At 33.2% G+C, this 9,415-nt stretch overlaps 1 protein-coding gene across 3 annotated transcripts in view; it reads left to right on the top strand.

Annotated features, from left to right (window-relative positions):
- Window positions 1-8,533: 8,533 nt before the first annotated feature.
- LOC134693182 (RING finger protein 207-like) overlaps window positions 8,534-9,415 on the top strand; it is a 37,683-nt gene continuing 36,801 nt past the window's right edge. For 2 of the 3 annotated variants that reach the window (XM_063553899.1, XM_063553897.1), the window contains exon 1: window positions 8,534-8,585. The gene's annotated coding sequence lies outside the window, so the exon portion shown is untranslated. Of the gene's footprint in view, window positions 8,681-9,415 lie in introns of all 3 variants that reach the window. The other variant, XM_063553898.1, reaches the window with a different exon arrangement.

Here is a 9,415-nt window from a genome sequence, read left to right as displayed (position 1 = left end):
TAACATATGCTGAATATTTTGTTCTATTACAATATTTATTACTATTATAAGTTCCAAGAAAAGTATAAAATGTATTATATTGGAAATTCAATACATGCACAATCATTTTGTAAACAATGGTATCAGATGTCATGCATTTAGATTCTGTTGTAAGATTGGACCTAGTGATTCATTCTGATAAACATAGTGTTCTGCTATAAGATTGGACATAATGCTATGTTGTAAGAATGAACTTAGTGTATTGATGTAATATGGTACACGGTGGTCAGTAATAAACATTTAAGTAAGATCACATTGTCATACATTTGATTAAGAAGGAATAAGTAGGGTTAAGCTTTCTTTCTGATTGAGTATTTAGTGCTATTTCAGGAATGGGTCTATTGTATAAATAAAGTAATGTATATAGTGGTCTGCTTTTAGCAATGCGCCTAATGATATGCAATAAGAATTAACCTTGTGTTCTGCTATAAGAATGAACGTAATGCTATACTTTAAGAACTAATCTTTTGTACATGTTTTGCTATAAAATATATCAAGTGTTCTGTTATAGATTTAACCTAATGCTAAGTTATCAGAATTGACCTAGTGTATTGCTATAATAATCTACCAAGTTTTCTCCTATAAGATTGGACATATTGCTTAGCTATAAATGAACCTAGTGTATTGCTAAAATAATCTGCCTAGTCTGCTGCTATAATATTAGACCTATTGTTTTGCTATAAGAAGTGACATAGTGTTTGGTATATTTATGTAACTAGTGGTCTGCTATTAAACATTGAGAAATAATACAACTTATCATACATGTGATTAAGAAGGGATACTTCATATGTGTCTGTATGGTTTAAGGTGAATCTTTCTCATACATCTGCTAAGATCCCAGGCTTGTCTAAAATGTATCTGTTTGAGTAAAGGCACAGCTTTGCATATCAGAAGATATGCATATGAGAATACATAGGTTCATTCTCTAAAACAGGCCACAATGAACGTTACAACGATGTGCATGTAGGAACACGTTGAGATCTGGTATCTTCCGAAATATAAACATAGTAGAGCATATATGGCGCTTGTCAAAACTAAAACTATAAACCTATCAATCCTATAATAATCAATTCCGACAATGAGGATCTACAAGTACTGTCACGTGAACTTTTCCTCTACAGATTTAATCAAACAATACAGCATATGTTTAGTCTGTGGTTCGTGCTGCTGTTATTGTTATTGTCCGTGTGTTTGTTAAGCTGCTTTTAATGATGAACCTATTGCAATGCAATAAGAATGGTCGACTTAGTGTACTGCTATAAGAATCAGCCTAATGCTATACTGTAAACCAACTTATGTTCGCGAGCGATTTATTTTCGCGACTTTCGCGAGTAAAAAAATAACGCGAATATGTCAGTCTTTCATCTATACTTAATAAACTTCATCAACTAAATCAGATAATCGCGAAATTAAATAGCCGCGAAGTGGTCAAGAAAGGGTAAAACGCGAAATAAAGTTTACGTGAAAATAAGTTGGTTTACAGTACTTTAACAAGGGATACAGCAATGGATAGTAATATTCAAATTGGTCCGCTTTAAAGAATGAATCTATTGCAAATCGATAAGAATGGACGAGTTAGTGTACTGCTATAAGACTCAGCCTACTGCTATTCCTAGTGTATTGCTATAATAATAAACCTAGCCATTGGCTATGAGAATGGACATAATGCTATGTGATAAGAATGGACGAGTTAGTGTACTGCTATAAGACTCAGCCTACTGCTATTCCTAGTGTATTGCTATAATAATAAACCTAGCCATTGGCTATGAGAATGGACCTAATGCTATGTGATAAGAATGGACGAGTTAGTGTACTGCTATAAGACTCAGCCTACTGCTATGATTCAAGAATGAACCTAGTGTATTGCTATAATAGTGGACCTAGTCATTGGCTATGAGAATGGACATAATGCTATGTGATAAGAATGGACGAGTTAGTGTACTGCTATAAGACTCAGCCTACTGCTATTCCTAGTGTATTGCTATAATAATAAACCTAGCCATTTGCTATGAGAATGGACCTAATGCTATGTGATAAGAATGGACGAGTTAGTGTACTGCTATAAGACTCAGCCTACTGCTATTCCTAGTGTATTGCTATAATAATAAACCTAGCCATTGGCTATGAGAATGGACCTAATGCTATGTGATAAGAATGGACGAGTTAGTGTACTGCTATAAGACTCAGACTACTGCTATGATTCAAGAATGAACATAGTGTATTGCTATAATAGTGGACCTAGTCATTGGCTATGAGAATGGACATAATGCTATGCTATAAGAATGGACTTTCTTAGTGTTGTGCTTTCAGAATGGACTTGATTTCATGCGTTGAAATTTGCTTTAGTGTATCACTCTAAATATGTACCTAGTGTTCTGCTATACAATTATACCTAATGTTAATATGCTATCAAAATTGACCTAGTGTGAGGCTCTTACAATGTACCTAATGTTCTGCTATAAAATTGGACGTAATGCTTTGCTTTAAGAATGCATCTAGTTTATAGCTATAAAAATGTGCCAGTTGGTTTGCTATTAAGCCTTGATGAGTTAGAATACACCTTCTCATACATGTGATAAATAAGGGATACATTATATGTGTCTGTATCGCTTAGGGTGAATCTTTCTCATACATCTGCTAGCGATAACAAGCTTGTATCATTTATCTGAATAAATAAGGGCACAGCTTTGCATTTTAGAATATGGTTCCAGTCTAATCTACATTTTATTGAGTAATTGTACAGCTTCTCATTCATCTGATTGATTAATTTATGGTATTTCAAGAATCGACCCAATGCATAACTGTTATAATGTATATAGTGGTATACTTTTAAAAATGAACCTGTTGCTATGCTATAGGAATGGACTTAGTGTTCTGCTATAAGAATTGGCCTAATGTATTGCTATAATAATGTACCTAGTCGTTTGTTAATAGGATGGATAAATTGATATGCTTTATAGTCTAGAGAATTAAATTTTCGTATTTAACGAAACAATTGTGCACATTTTGGTTATCTATATAACCCCGTGTCTTGGTGTCTTTAAGAAAAGGCGGCAGCGGATTTGCAAATGAATGTTTAGCAAATTAAAGTGAGCACTGTTAAACCACAAAAACAACACATTGTCCAATGAAACCTAAAATAGTGGTCATGCTCAAATGAAACCGGCCAGTCATATATGTACACTTTATGATACAATATATCCATACACCAAGTATTGTTGTTCATATAAACTCGTCTTTTGAAAAAAAGGGCGGCGGCGGATGTGCAAATGAGTGGTTGGCAAATTGAAGTGTCCATGCACTGTTAAACCGCAAAAACAACACATTGTCCAATGAAAAATGAAATAGGGGTCAAGCTCAAATTAAAACGGTCAGACAGACATGTACACCTCACGTTACAATCTTTCATACACCAAATATAATTGACTTATTGATGATTGCATCTGAGATATATAACACATTCATATGACATGTCATCATTCTATATCAACTAAAGGCATATATTTAATTAACTTCATTTAAAATCATTCAAACCTTTTTATACAGTTTAGTGGCTTGCATTTCTAATACTGCATTAACTATTTTACAAACTTGTAACAGTTTACTACCTTACGAATTTCATCGAAACATAATCATAACTGTATATTTATAATTCAAATCACATGGGATTTTATTTTTCCCATGGTACTTTATTTGTCCTATGTGATTTTTTTTTGTCCCACGAGAGTTGTTTTTATCATGGTATAAATTAAATCCTTTATGACTTTAAATATCCCATAGAATAATGTAATGTTCCACGGTTTTTTTTTAAATCCATTGGATACTGATAAATACATAAAATAAGGTTCAACATCAAATAAAACGGGCTAGACAGACCTATACATCTTACAATACAATCTTTCCATACACCTATTACGGTTGACTTATTGCTTAAAGTATACGAACTTAACAACGAAAACATGGTCTTGATAACTAATCCATGAGATGAGGTCGAGATCAGATCAACTCTGACAGACATGTGGACCTGGCAAGCTACCAATCAATCAACCATCGTTAGCATAGATTGAAAATAACAGGCAAAATAGAAAAAATGGCATAAAATGAACGGTTCCAATCCAGATACTCATAAAAAAGGGTCCATTCCTGAAGCACGTGAGTATTATCCCAACATTGATGTTTTAATGTTGCTTCGAATCCCTTCGTTTTATAATTTGGCGTATACGTGGTATACATTCGAGGGATTTGCATTTCTCCTTTTGTCGCCTATTTATTGGTCAATGATTGGTTGATGGTGGGGTCACGTACAGTGACAAATATAGCATGCATGTTCACGACCAGAACAAATTTAAAATAAATACAATAGGTTTGTCCTGGTAAAGAGACTGTCTAGAATGAAAGTTGGAAAATATGAACTTCCCGGGGTTGAAACTGGAAAATGAGGATGTATTGGATAGTGACAGCCAAACGGACGTCCCTCTATTGCTGTGGTATCCATGATTTTCCTTATTCACCTTTGGGAGTTTGCATGCCTACATTTATAAAAATGTAAACTTTTAGGATAAGAATAAAAATTTCCTTACCTTTCATTTGAATAATGTCCATCTTTTTTAGATTCTAAAATGCTGTTTTCCTTGTCTTTGTCCCTGTCCGTACGGTTGATAGATGAAAATAGAGTATTGACGTAAAGACATGGGCGGTTCCATTTATTCTGTCGTTGCTTACATGTGTTCTTGTGTGAACTTAAAAGGAAAAAGAATTCAAAAATGATACTACAAGCCAGAAGAGCGTTAGTTCGGTAACAAAATAACCTTAAAATATTGATATGGTGTGGAGCTCCTTTTTTGATTTTATTTTAAAGGACGGAAAAGGACTAACTCGGACTTTTACCTTATATTTGCATAATTAGTATTTGGGTCTTAAATCGTAAGAAAAGAAATCTTGATAGATATAAGAAGATGTGGTATGAGTGCCAATAAGACACTCTTTATCCAAGTCACAATTTGTAAAAGTAGACTATATATTAGAATATGCTTACATTTTAGTACATTATCTCCGAGGAGTTATTGAAGTCTTATATGAAAAGAAAATTTGTAAGGGTTCCGCAGAAACTGGTGTCTCGCCTTCTTTTGCTTCTGTCTATGTTTTCAGAGTGATAGGAGGATGCACATAATATACTTACAGTTAATGAAATTAAAGAAAAGTCGCAAGCTCAACACAAATGGGGGGAAATATTAAAAAAAAAATCCTCTAGATACATTGTACTATCTTTTGATAGTAAGAAACTTCTGTCCAAGTTCGGTAAAATTCCAGGATGGTTTCTTAATCTAAAGATATTTTAAAAAATTTAACTGCAGACTGTATGAAATGTTAAATGGAAGAAAAACTAAGTCCATGTATATATGTCATGAACGGAAAAACAGGAAATATATTTCTACAAAATTTCTTTCTATATATCAGCTGGTAATCATAAACAAGCTTAAGCTTCTGTCCAAGTTTGTTACAAATCCAGGATAGTAGGAGAAAGTTATCAAATTTTTCTTCAACTTAAAACACAGAGTGAATCAATGTCATGTTAATTAGCAGAAAAAATAAGTCCATTTATAAGAAATATACGGAAAAACAGGGAATGTACTTAAAACAATATTCTGGATACTATCTTATGATCATAAACAAGCTTCTGCCCAAGTTTAGTAGAAATCCAGGATAATTTAAGAAAGTTATTGAGATTTTAAAAACATCCACCATAGAGTGAATATTTGTGGACGCCGCCGCCAACGACGACGGAATGTACTAGGATCGTTAACGTTATGTCTCTAAAAAAAAACGTAGTCCGAACATCTTACAAAATGTACTTGACCTGACCTAAGTACATTCTTAACTTTACATTTGTGGCGGACATTCTAACTTAAATATTCAAATTGTAAATTCTGGTTAATAGAATAAGTGAATGATGAGTATGCACAGGAACGTTAAAATATCGAATAGAGCACGTACTAGTGATTTTGACCCTGATTTCTGACCATGTTAACTTTTCTGAAAGTATCTGAAATTTTGCATTTTTTAAAACATTTGAAATCACATACCAAAATATAATTTCGAGCAAAGAGGGCACACTTATTTATTTCATTTAAATCTTAGTTATATAAATAGCTTCATAAAAAAATCAACGTCAAATAATTGTCTGTGTCATAAACAAAAAAGAGGTATGAAAGATGTATACCCTGGGGTTGAAGTCATAAAACTTTGCTCAGTGCTTGGAACACAAAAATCATACTCGAAACACCAAAACCTGTATTTTGATTGGTTGATTCTCAAGTCTGAGCACAAAAATCTTGCTCGAAAGTTTTATTACCGTAAGGCCAGGCCAAAAACAAACTTACAACGTCATGGATAAAATAGAAAAAGATAAACAAACAAACAACAGAACATAAGACCAAAATAGAAAACGAAAGACTAGGCATTCCCTTAAAACTGAATGTGATCTCAGGTGCTTCGGAGGGGTAATCAGATCCTGCTCCAAGTGTGGCACTTGTCTTGTTTCTCATGTAACAAAAATGTGCATGAAATATTTACAACAGGAAAACTACCAAATTATATAATTATTTAATAAGTATATCTACATGATTTGGGGTGTGGGGTTGGGGTGTGTGGATGATTTAACAAATTGTTTACATCAACGCTATAAGTACCACTTGTCGGTAAATGTAACCGTGACGGTACATGGTATGTAACAGATTATAATAACTGTAATGAGAGTTCTTTCATTTCAGCTTTCTTTTATGACCTTTATTTTGCCAAGTTCGTCCAGTATATGTTTAATCCTTAACTTTTGCAGTTATTGTTTATAGTTAAGCACCCCATTATTCTCTTCCTTTTTTCTTATTTTTGTCCTATTTCCGCATTAATTGGTATTTTTTTCCTCACTATTCTCCATGTGATTCCGTATATTCAATCCACACTCATTAATCATAATTTTAAGGTTAACTAAAAAATCAACCAGCTTTGTTACACTGTTAATACAGGGTTACTGGAACCTCATTGGTTATCGTTAGTTGTTGTACATGCATTGTACATATCATATTTGGTTTGTTCATTGTTTTGTACATCAACCAAACTGCTAGTTCTCTCTTAGATTGTGTTGCATAATATATATATAGCGTTATTTGTTGTGCTCATTGTTGAAGTCCGTACGGCGACCTATAGTTAAACTTCTATGTCATCTGGTCTTTGGTGGAGACTTCTCTGATTGACAATCATACTACATTTATGTATTACAATATTCACAGACATGTTTAATCCCGCTCGTTCTGTTTGTGTCTGTCCTAATACAGGATCCTGCAGTTATTGGTTCTTGTCTGTTATATTTGTTTTTCGTTAAAAAAAAATATCACAAATAAGGCCGGTTTTTTTTTTACATTTTTTATGTCTGGATCTTTTATATTTATAGCCTGTTAATCCTATTGTTAAAGTATGGATCTTCCATCTTTTTAATAACCCCCAAAACAGCAAATATAAACAAAGGTTGCACAGGTTGCATGTTTGCCCTCTAGATTTAAAGATTTTTGTTTTGTGAGGTTGTTTTCTCAACGGACATCACCCAATCGTTAAGAGGACGCAGAAGTTAAAAAAATAAATAGTCAATTAAAACAAAATCTCAACAAATTCAAAGTTTATTCAATCAACATCATAGGCATCTGGGTGACCATCATTCAACTTCATAATGTGGTAATTGAATCCTTCAATTCAGTCACAAGTTCTGCTTGACCAACTGACTTGTCCACGACTGTTTCAGTGCCGTTAATTTCAAGATGATCTTTAAGGTACGCCATCGCTAGCATTATAGACTGTGTGTTCTAACTGCATTGTATCAATGGTATCTACAAGTTTTTTTCCTGGGCCTCTGTTTCGCCTGCAGTATATTCCTGGATTGACTGTCCCGCTAGCCCAAGCTTCATCATCCTTTGGCTAAAATGGTTAAAATGGCTAAATTTGATTTTTTTGGATGCATGAGTGTAGAATATTGACAAGAAAGGATATTGGTTGAAATCAATGTGAATCAATCACTATAATAAACTTCCACGAAGTAGATGGGCTTCATATTGTATATGTTCCATGATGGAATCAATATTCTGGAATATTATTTCCACTGGAATTGATATTGCAGTAGATGTTCATTACGGAATAAAAGGTATAGAAAATGTGTTCCAGAAGGAACAGATATTATAACATTCCCAAGACAGTTCTTTTCTATCCATAATATGAAAAAAAAGTTACACAGCCTGCAGTGAGGTTCTTTTATTGTGTCATATATTATTATGCTGTTTTGCTTTTCTCCAAACTTGATATTTTGACTTGGTTTTAGAAAGGATTTATAGCTATACAAATGAAATTCTTGGTTTGAGAAAAACTTTTTCCAACCTCAAAATATCATTACTAGAATTGATGAGTACGAAACATGAACGTATCCGTTCAGAGATTGTTTTTAAATAATTATGTAACATGAGAACTTCCGGTATGTGAAAGACCAAAACAAAATTATCCAAACGGTTTGTTTTATGTTTCTTACATTAACAATTCATTTTTTCAACAATACAGATGCTAAACTTGTCCTACTTTTATTGAGTGTATTCATAATTTTAAGGTCGGAAAATGTAAACAAGATAAACAACATTCTTTCAACGTGAGCATTTTTTGTAAATAATATCTGACAGAATTATTTTCTCTGTCACTGTCAGTTTTCCCTAAAAACTAAATGGGTTTCACATCTTTTCAAATGATACAATTATAGAGCTGCTATTTATAAACATGACCTAAGTGACATTCAAACTTATGATATCTTTCAAGGCTGTAATTTTTCTTTTTTTTTCTTTCTTTGACACCTTTCTGCGTTGATGTAACGCGTTGCTGTAAGGCGTAAAAGCAAAAAATGAAATAGCCTTCCAAGACATCATTATTATTTTGGCTTTCAGGAGCTAAAAAAGGAACAGTCAAACATGAGTTCACAGTTATTTCATATTAATTTGGGTTTTGGACACCCCTTTTTTGGGCCCCACTGTAAAAGAAAATAATTCTTGTTTTTTTGGTGTTTTTTTTTTATATGTTTACAATTTTCTACAATGTATAGACATATATCAAGTCTCAACAATCCATAACTGGTCGATAACAATACCTTTTTTCTATCCAAACTGAAAAAAAAGATGGGGCCCAAAAAAGGGGGGTCCATTTCCCAAATACCTGTGGAAGAGATATCTAAAGATTGATCTCCTTGTCAAATTTGTGAACAACTTTGACAATCAAGGGCAACTAAACACAATTCTAGTTTAAGCTCTGATCTGTGTACCAGAGATCAATGTGTGTTGGAGGGCGAAAATCACCA

The sequence above is a fragment of the Mytilus trossulus genome, chromosome 12, assembly GCF_036588685.1.
Source record: "Mytilus trossulus isolate FHL-02 chromosome 12, PNRI_Mtr1.1.1.hap1, whole genome shotgun sequence".
In the NCBI taxonomy this organism is placed as follows: domain Eukaryota; kingdom Metazoa; phylum Mollusca; class Bivalvia; order Mytilida; family Mytilidae; genus Mytilus; species Mytilus trossulus.
This window is presented reverse-complemented; position numbering and strand designations above follow the sequence as displayed.